This window comes from Haplochromis burtoni, unplaced genomic scaffold (assembly GCF_018398535.1).
Source record: "Haplochromis burtoni strain Fernald_Lab_line unplaced genomic scaffold, NCSU_Asbu1 Contig_157, whole genome shotgun sequence".
NCBI lineage: Eukaryota > Metazoa > Chordata > Actinopteri > Cichliformes > Cichlidae > Haplochromis > Haplochromis burtoni.
In genome coordinates, this window is record NW_024582518.1 from 453692 (window position 1) to 464063 (window position 10372).

Genomic DNA, 10372 nt, shown 5'->3' on the forward strand with positions numbered 1-10372 from the left:
TGTTGCTTGTGAAGCTCGCACACAAGAATTTCACTCACATGTGCTGTACCAATGTACCTGCACATGTGATGTGACAATAAAAGTGATTTGATTTTGCTTTTTACAACTACATGAATGTACTATTGCTGTGTGATTTATTACTATTACTGAAGGTCCGTGGCTCCGAACCATAGTAAAGGGACCTCTGGCTAATACATCGTTTCCTGTCAGGCTAGTAGCCGAAAAATAGCTTTACTTTGTTGTCTGGGTCAAGTTTGAGACAGAGAGGCACTGAAAGGCTGCTCCAACAGAACTTATTGTTTCGGAAGAAAACACGAACACAGTCGAGTCTTAATAGCTTACTTACAACTGGGCTCGTCAGGCACTCTTCTTGGCTGCAGTGGTTATTATTATATTTACATGCTTCCAGCTCCCGTTTCTGCTCAATGACAACTAGTACTTTTCCACTCTCTTTTTTCTTCTCCCTCCTCGCGCTCACAGACACATCACGAGTATGGCAGTCCATTCTCCCTGCAGCACGGACTACACTGCCCATGAAGCTACATTCTTTAGGGCTATGACTGTAGCATTCTGCCTATTAACTTAGCACAACAACAACAACAAAAAGGTGCTCTCTCACCCAGGAAACAGGCAGAGAGAGCCCGCGTCACCCTGTAACCATGGCAACCACAACGCTGCCACCTGGAATAACAGAACATAGCAAAACCCAAACAGTCCTGACCCACGACAATATGAAACAGGAAAAAGTAACTGTATTCTGAATACCACCTTTTTAAACGGTAACTGTAACGGAATACAGTTACTCATATTTTGTATTTTAAATACGTAACGGTGGTACATGTATTCCGTTACTCCCCAACACTGTTAATGTGATTTATCAACAGCAATGGATAAACAAAATGGGTCTAGTGGTCTGAGTTTATGGCAAATAATCAATTTTAATAACATTTAGTTATGTTAGCATTAGCACCATAAAGGGACAAATCAACCGTTTGGTTGACCACTTTTTAAAAAACATTATTAAACATTTAATTTCACTTTTTTAATGCTGTCAAGTGACATACATCTGTTTAGTAAGTCCTCTAACATTATTATAAATCAAAAAATTATATCTTCCTGCCTTAGTTTCATCAAAAACACTCAAAATATGTTTGATGTTTTTTTGTTTCTGACTACCTGGTTGGTAGAGGGATAAGAAGAGCCAACCGTTTACATTCACAGTGCCTTCTGGTGGATTTTTTGGGCATTACAGATGTAAACCAATTGTTAGAAAAGACTCAATAAGGTAGGTTAATTTCAGTGAAAGCCTGAAAATGTGTTCTACCATTTGGTTGAGCATCATTTATTATATTTTATTGGTTTTATTACATTTTTTGCAGTTACACAAAGGTCATAAACTGTTTTGCACAGAAAAGAAACAAAATCAATCAATAAATAAAAATATTTGGAGAATAACTAAGATAAAAACCTTCAGGCTATTTGATTTTCAATATTCAACTTACATTTTTAATTTTTCTTTTGACTGTCAAAAGGGAGATATCTTGTGTATTACTGAAGTGTCTGCTCTGGATTGCATTTAAATGAGTTCCTAATATTTTGTACTCCACACTGTAAATGTCATATAGATATGTAAAATGTAATGATTAACAGAAATATTGAAAAAATAAAATAAATCATTGCCAAGTTGTGGTACTGAACTGCATTCAACCTCTCAGGTGTATCTAATAAAGTGGCTGCTGACTATAAATGGTTTCAGGACTCTCTGCCAAAAATCTAAGACGCCTTTCAGTGGCACAGTAGGCTGAACGCAGTCTTGGCCCAGATCAGGTCCAGGTTTCAGGGTTAATCCAATCAGGTAGCAACACACTAACCTGACTGTTGACAGGACATTAAATCTCTATTATCAGATGTCTGGGTTGGTAAATGGAAGAAAAATTACTTGTTAGCACTCTAAAATCCGTTCACCTGGACTGGCTATCAGACACTTAATAAAACAACAATATTTACAGTAAGATAAATTTCAGCAAGTGTAGCATTAAATTTGGGCTTTAGATGCAGGATGTCTGAACATGGGATAAAAAAAGAAAAAAAGGAAAATTATGAGCTTTAAAATAACCTTTACTCAGTTCAAATTGCATTTGATTGCTCTCTTTTCTTATTCTCCTCATAATATGTCAGATAGCTACTATGCCATGCACTAAGCAACTTGTCTGCATAGGTAAGCCAACATTAGCCAGTATAAATTCAGTTTTAAACTGGTCCATAACAAACACAACTTTGACCATCTTTTGATAACTATCCGGTCGTTAAGTCTGATGTCACTAGCCGTATCTGGGCCTAAACTCCGCTGCAGGTCCATATATCAAACGATCACTATGGCATTACTGAGAGTTGAAAAACTGTCTAAAGTCTTTCATCTTTAATAAAATGATCAGCGTTCTGCTCTACCAAGTGTAACAATTGAGTTTAACATCCAGGCATCCATGAAAACGGAATTTATGACATTTAACGGAGTTAGAAGTTAGCAGGAAGTTAGCTCGCTAGCTTCTATCTAAATACAATATAGCATGTCCTGACTGCGGGGTTTTGGAAACAAATTAAAACGTACAGCTCTGTTATCACTTCCAACATAAATGAAGACAGAAAACTAAACAGCAGTGACGTTTGTAGGGTTACTGAAGTTGGGCTAGCTGGTATATAATGATGTGCTACGTGACCGCTAGCGACACAGCTATGTTAGCATAATATAAACAAGCTAACTTTTTTCCACTCGATAAAAGTTAACGTGAGTGTTCTCGGTGGTCAGGAACAAATGTAATCGCATGGCAGGATGCTGTAAAAGGACCAAACTTCAGCCAGGAGAACAACTGAGATAATCCATCCACAATACGAGGTTAGTCATTCATATACTGCTGCATGGGCTGGGCTGTAGTTACATCCTAAGGTTTTAAAAACTGAGCTTAAATAAATGATTAGCGGTTTTGAGATTAAATAGAAGAAAATACAAAACATTAAACATGTTAACAACACAAAAGCCATATTAAACGCAGACTACTTTAGGCCCATAAGTAGGATTCGTCACTACATCACTTAACGACTGGATAGTTCATACCAGTCAATTTACATGGTTTTCTGGATTGAACATGATTTTGAGCTCTTTTTTTCTGTGTAATATTAGCATCATTAATATTAGCATGTTAGGGTTGGTGTCACATAGCCAGTGTTGGGAAGGTTACTTTTAAAATGTATTCCATTACAGAATACAGAATACATGCCCCAAAATGTATTCTGTAACGTATTCCGTTACGTTACTCAATGACAGTAACGTATTCTGAATACTTTGGATTACTTAATATATTATCATGCTTTTTACAACAACGTGAATGTACTATTGCTGTGTGATTTATTACTATTACTGAAGGTCCGCGACTCCGAACTGTAGTAAAGGGACCTCTGACTAATACGGCGGGGTCCCTGTCGGCTCGTAGCCGAAAAATAGCTTTACTTTGTTGTGTGGGTCAACTTTTCTTGCGAGAGACAGAGAGAGGCGTTGAAAGGCTGCTCCAACGGAACTTATTGTTTTCGGAGGAAAACACGAACACGGTGTACAGTCGAGTCTTAATAGCTTACTTACAACTGGGCTCGTCAGGCACTCTTCTTGGCTGCAGTGGTTATTATTATATTTACATGCTTCCAGCTCCCGTTTTTCCTCGATGACAACTCGTACTTTCCACTCCCCTTTTTCTCCCTCCTCGCGCTCACAGACCCATAACGTGTATGGCAGTCCATTCTCCCTGCAACACGGACTACACTGCCCATGATGCTACATTCTTTAGAGCTATGCTTGTAGCATTCTGCCTGTTAGCTTAGCACAACAACAACAACGAAAAGGCGCTCTCTCACCCAGGAAACACACAGTCGCGAGAGAGAGAGCGTCGCCCTGTAACCATGGCAACCGTAACGCTGCCGCCTGGAACAACAGAACGTAGCTGTCAAACAAAACCCAAACAGTCCTGACCCGCGACAATAATGAAACAGGAAAGTACCGCAGTGTAATCCATTTATTTCAACAAAGTAACTGTATTCTGAATACCACCTTTTTAAACGGTAACTGTAACGGAATACAGTTACTCATATTTTGTATTTTAAATACGTAACGGCGGTACATGTATTCCGTTACTCCCCAACACTGCACATAGCTAAATCCCATCTTTAGTTGATAAGGTTAACTAATTAATCCAAACTTCTACAGCTGATCTGGAAACTTAGCTGCCATTTTCACTTTATCAGCTAATATTACAAGTTTTACTGAAATAAATGCTTGTTGGTTAGCTTTCTGTGTTAGCTAGATCCACGATACTAAATAGTGTGTGTCAAATGCAGATTCTGTTGATGTGAGGGAAGCTTTTATCATTTATCAGAGATGTTCCAGACTCCTCTACAAATGAAAGAAAAATATTAACATCTACAATCAATCTAAATCAAGATGAAAACATACATTCATCACAAGAACCATATGTGTGAGGAGCAAAGAGGAAACTAATATAGTTTTAACTTATTCTGTCATTGTTTGACCTTTTACTGGAGGTTTTTAAAAGCAACTCCTAAGCTCTTGGAAATAGCTAAAAATGTATTTTGTTTCTCTAAAATCTATTAATATTAATATTATTTAATTTTATTATTTATATACATTTATTTTTGTTTGAATAGAAATTGATGTAACTCTGCAGTTTAAGGTTTTTAACAGTTTAAGGAGTTTAACCTAGGAGTGTCCTTCAGAAAGCAAAAACTGCTTAAGTGTTTTATGGTCACGAACAAACAGAGGATTACTGGATATGAGACTCAATTCAGTTTCAGTTCAGTTTTATTTATACAGCACCAAATCACAACACCAGATGCATAAAGGTTCTTTATATTGTACGGTAAACACCCTACAGTAATACAAAGAACATGGAGAAAAGCCCAACAGTCATATGACCCCCTGTGATCAACAGGAGTTGGCAGCATATACAACATGAATTCACCTCGATTAAACTGTGTGGAAAGTGTGAAGTTTGAGTGTTTGTGTTGTACCTACTTGTTGCTTTGATCCTGTCCAGATAAAGGTTTGACAGCAGTTTGATCCTTCAAACACTCTTCCTGCTTTCTTTGGTTTCTCTCACATTTCAAATTCACAGTTTTTCCTTTTCAGTCCAGTATATTTTGTCTTCATTTCACTTTTGCTCTTCAGCCTCAAAGTTTCTTCTTTAAAACATGCTTCGTGTTTGTCGTCTGTTGTCGAACATCTCCATCATGTTTCTCTCTGATGTTGAGTTTATGCTTCATAAGAGCAGTACTCTTTCTCTGAGAGGAAAACTGCAAAATTACAACGACAATGAGTCATTAGTTAACCTCAGCGGAACAAAATGAACCCAGTGAGGTAGTGAAGGTCACTATGGCTGTTTCTTGTCATTCCTGCAGCTTTAACAATGTCCCAAAAATCAGAAAAATGAGGATAAAAAGAACCAGAAGCGACAAACAGAGCAGAGCGAGGCCAAGTCAGGAGATGAGGATTTGAGTAATGAGCTGATGTGAAGCAGCAGATGTCTGACTGAGCATGTTAATCCCAAAAGAAATCCCCGAAACAAAGACAAATGGCCCTTCATTAATCAGACAGATTAACTGTGTGTGGGGAGGTTCAGGTGCCTGATGGGATTGGCAGACCTCCAACCAGGTCAGATGGAGTCAGCACGGTTCAGTTCAGGATAGAAACAACTGAAACTCAAGAGAAAACTTCATAAGGTCACCTCAGGGTGTTCAGACAAATTAAATAGTGAACAAGACAAAACATTAATGACAAAGTTGATGTTTTCCTATCAATCAACACCATAGTTGAAAGTTTGATGGTCTGTTAGTACAATTAACCACACAGCAGCCACTTTGCACACACACTCACTCACAAGCTGGCAACAGTCAGCCTGCACCCAACCCTATGTGACTGGTTGCAGGACTTTTTGACTGGCAGGCCGCAGTCCGTCAGGATTGGCAACACAACTTTAGCCAGCATTATTACAAACACTGGCGTCCCACAGGGTTGCGTCCTTAGTCCCATCCTCTACACCCTGTACACTCACGACTGTGTCACCTCCAAGAAAGATAACATCATTTTGAAGTTCGCGGACGACACTGCAGTGATCGGTTGCATCACTGGAGGAGACGAGGCGGCTTACAGGAGAGAGGTGGCCGGTCTGGTGTCATGGTGTGAGGACACCCTCAACACTGACAAGACAAAGAAGATGATAGTGGACATGAGGAAGAAGAGGAGACCTCACCAACCGCTGTCTATCCGGGGCCTTGAAGTGGAGAGGGTGAGCAGCTTCAGGTGCCTGGGCGTCTACATCACCGAGGACCTCACCTGGTCACTGAACACCACACAGCTAGTCAAGAAGGCTCAGCAGCGGCTGTATTTCCTGAGGAGGCTGAGGAAATTTGGTATGTCGGCCAAGATCCTCAGCAGCTTCTACAGCTGCATTGTGGAGAGCACACTGACCAGCTGCATCACTGCATGGTACGCCAGCACTACTGCTATGGACCACAAACGCCTGCAGAGAGTGATAACAACTGTGGAGAAGATCACCAGGACACCGCTGCCCTCTCTGCAGAGCATCTACCATCATCGAGTCCCGAGGAGAGCTGCCTCCATCCTCAAAGACCCCACACACCCCCAACACAGACTGTTTACACTTCTGCCCTCAGGGCGGAGGTTCAGAAGTTTGGAATCCAGAATATCGAGACTCAACAACTCCTTCTTGCCCACTGCCATCAGACTCTTGAACAGCTGACCCATTTTGAACAGTAATAATAATTTTTTGCACATCAGGTCATCTTACATATTATACATAATATAGAAAAAAATATAATACGTAATATAATATTGCACAAAGCAATATTATATTACGTATTATATTTGCACTTAAAATAAATAGAAGAATCAAAGGGATATTCTATCTGATATTAAACCCAGACTCTGAACATAACCTGCTCCTGACCAGATTATGTGCATATGTTACCGTGGTGATTTAGCCAGGTATAGACACAGCAAACTGACTTGAAACTCAACAGAGCACGCTAAGCCATTGAGCTCACTTCATTAAACTCGGTTCAGTGAAGACAAGATGAAGTACAGACAACAAGAAGTCAGAACTGCATTAAATTCAGTCCTTTGTTTGTGGTGGTGCATCCTGCTGGTCCGGTTTCACTAAATTCTTAAAGTTTAATGGTTATATGAGCACATGAAGGTCGACTTTGGCTGAAAAAAGTTTTCTCACTGAAAAAAACAAACTATAGCTTTATTAAGTAGACCACAGCTATTAGAATCAGATTAACTGACCCTTTGCAAGAAATTAGACACAAAGTTGTGGAGAATTATTTGTAAAAAACAAACTCAGTGATGACTCAACCTTAAGATACCTAAAGTTACAGAACATTAAAAAACCCAAATAACTGACTAAGTTACAAAACAATAAAAGAAACTAATAATAATTAATTTTCCCCAAAAAGGTTAAATACTTTCAATTTGAAAATATTCTGAAATAGTCAAACAATTATAACAAGTTGTGTTCAGGGGTTTAAAATATAAAAAATTAAAAAGAAAAAAGTTTTATGTTTATTTTTTGTATTATTTCCATGACACAATCTGAATTTCTGAATCATTCCAGGTTTATTATTAATTACTAATTATAAAATACTAAATTATAGTAAATTATAAATATAAACTAATATAAATGACAAAAATAAAAAAAACCTCACGGTATATTTCAGAATGATTTAAGGTATGGTTTAAATTATACATCAAGGATTTCCTAAAATCTTGAGATATCAAAGGAAATCCAGGACCTGGCAGCAGGTAAAACACCTCAAGATAAAAATCAGAACAGGCTGACATCAGAATTCATTTTTGTGACTTTTTATTAATTAAAAACAATCTAGCAGAACAACATTTAGTCTGTAACTGTAACACACACTCACTCCAGCGCTCGCACGTCATCATGTGACTGATGACTGCACAAACTAAGGGGAAATTTGTACTTTTGTGTTAAATCTATGTCGTAGGCTCTACATAGATTCAGTGCACATGTATAAATTCAACATCAGGCAACAGGAATTCATTATGTTTGAGCCATGAGGTACAGAGCTCAAACTGTGCCAAATCACACATCCGTCAAACACACAGTCACATTAGGAGTTAGCTCAGAGTGTTTGTAACATAAATCATGTGATTAAAATAAAGAATACAGACAGAAAACTGGTTGAAATAACATGACTGATTGGCCAACGCTCATTAAAACTTCTCTTCCACTTTCAAGTTTAGTGTGATTTTTATTTTTTAACCTCTTACTTTACTTTTATATTATGCATTAATATATTTTTTCTAAAGTAAGTTAAATTGACTTTATAGTGTTTTCATCAAAATGTTTTGTTTTCATTACAGATTTCAATTAAAGTTGCTTTACAATTTAGTATTTTGAAAATATTATATATATATATTCACATCCACAGATATTAATATAGCTGAGTATTAACAGGGCTGATGTAAAATGTTGATAAAAAGCCACATTTGCAATATGTTCTAATCAAGATCAATTGACTTGAACTTTAAAGCATAACATAAAAATCACATTAAAGCAACAAGTGGAACCTCTTTCTGGATTGTTTGGTTGCACATATGTAAAAATATAAAACTATGATAACATATTCATGCTGCCTATGAGTTCTTTACAATATGAAACACTTTTCTGCTTTAACAAGACATTTTGTGTGATACAAAGTCAGTAAACGGGCACAAGTCTCTCTTTTAACAACCAATCGTGTTAATTACCATCATGTAAACATCAACTATGACTCTCATCTCATGGAAGACGAATCACACGTTAAAATGTGGTGATGGGATGACCATGTTGAATTTTTGTTTTTCTTCAAGAAATATTTTTGTTCATTTTTGTTAAAATGAAAATAACTTAATAAGAAAACCAATAAGGAATTTTGAATCTTAACAAAATGTGTAATTTCTATCAACTGCCAAAGAAATAAATCAGTTATTCATTTTTTAAATATATTTTTTAGGTAATAGTTTACTTGGGATAAATGTAATAACAAATAACATTAGGGAACCAACACAATATTTGGCAGTTTGAGGGAAAAAAATTAATGAACTGAGGCAACAAACCAAGAAAATATAAACATGCATAAGTGATTCCATTGATTTTAAAGAAACAAGACTTAAAAATATGTTCAGCGAACTATTCGATGAGTTAAAAGAATAGGTTGGCACTTTGGAGAAAAAAGTGATTTAAGGGCATGCATTAACATTTTCACTTTATCCACAGTCAGAGGGAACAAATCAGAGAAATAATGGAGTAAGTCAATCAAACAAACAATGTACAAAAAAAAATAAAATTAATAGTTTGGACACAAACTAAACTTTTAGGCCAATAATCAACCGAGAAACAGGTTAAATTAACTAGTTAAGGGAACAAGTCAGCTACTTGGGGTGAGTGATTTTAATGGAGGAAATTAGTAGTGTGAGAGTAGAGATATGCTTTTTCAGGGAACAAATGTGAGGAGCTCCATATAAACACTTACGGAAACAAATTAATTTAAATGGGGTAACATGTGTGGGTGACCTAATTGACATTGACATGAACATAGCTAAGGAGTTTCACATAGTTTCCTAAGGGATTAATAAAGTATTCTGATTTGTCCAGGAGAAGTACATTAAACTAACCCTGACATTACAGAGAAGAACATTTTGATGGGTTTATTTCCAGTCACAAAGAAAGCAAAGCTGGTAGTTTAACTCCACCGTGCCTACAAGTTTAACCCATTTTGGTTTCAGATTCGTTTTTGACGATGAGGATTTGGCAGGTTTTTGCTACATTGAAATTTAAAGTTCTTTTTTTTAAATATTCAGCATGCAGTTTAAGCGATTATGCCCTTAATTTGTTTTGACAGTGGACACACACAGGACAAGTACCTTTAAAGAGTAAAAATTTGAAATAATTTAATTTTGAAATGTTTTTCACAGAGTTTGTATCTTTTTCATTTGTGTGGCACTCATCGTCTTCTATACTCACTCCAGTGTAGTGTTTAAAATATCATATAATAAGTTAAAACTGGTTTATGTTGGCATACCGCACTGTGGCAAGCAAAATGGCACACATGACACGTACGCTGAATAAATACAGAAATAAATAAATAAATAAAGTTCGTCATCAGTTTGTGTCTGAGTGACAGCAGGTCCAGTTGTTTCTGTGTGTGTGTGTGTGTGTGTGTGTGTGTGTGTGTGTGTGTGTGTGTGTGTGTGTGTGTGTGTGTGTGTGTGTGTGTGTGTGTG

The 10372-nt window shown here is 37.1% G+C and overlaps 1 protein-coding gene across 3 annotated transcripts in view; it reads right to left on the reverse strand.

Annotated features, from left to right (window-relative positions):
• LOC102299502 (adenylate cyclase type 8) overlaps positions 1 to 6406 on the reverse strand; it is a 28334-nt gene extending 21928 nt beyond the window's left edge. The window contains exon 1 of one of the 3 annotated variants that reach the window (XM_042224994.1): positions 5078 to 6406. The gene's annotated coding sequence lies outside the window, so the exon portion shown is untranslated. Of the gene's footprint in view, positions 1 to 3634; positions 3678 to 5077 lie in introns of those variants that run through there. The other 2 variants (XM_042224993.1, XM_042224995.1) reach the window with 2 other exon arrangements.
• Between the last annotated feature and the right edge of the window lie 3966 nt (positions 6407 to 10372).